This window comes from Penaeus monodon, chromosome 33 (assembly GCF_015228065.2).
Source record: "Penaeus monodon isolate SGIC_2016 chromosome 33, NSTDA_Pmon_1, whole genome shotgun sequence".
NCBI lineage: Eukaryota > Metazoa > Arthropoda > Malacostraca > Decapoda > Penaeidae > Penaeus > Penaeus monodon.
In genome coordinates, this window is record NC_051418.1 from 10,849,689 (window position 1) to 10,849,949 (window position 261).

A 261-nucleotide genomic window follows, 5' to 3' on the forward strand; every position below is an offset into this window, starting at 1 on the left:
CTCGTCCGCGGATATGACCCAAGGTTTAAAAAGTGTAGAAGACGAAACGCAATTAATTCTGTTCACGCATTTATATAGTTAATTGCTGATTTTAGAATGATAATTAAGATGATGAAAGATATAAAATTACACTTGCCAATATCTTGATAAAACTCTTGGGTTAATTGATTACATATAAAGAAATTATTTCGTCTTAATAAATTAAAACTCGTGTTTTTGATTCATTCCATTCGATTTTTTTTTTCATTACGAAAGTTCTGC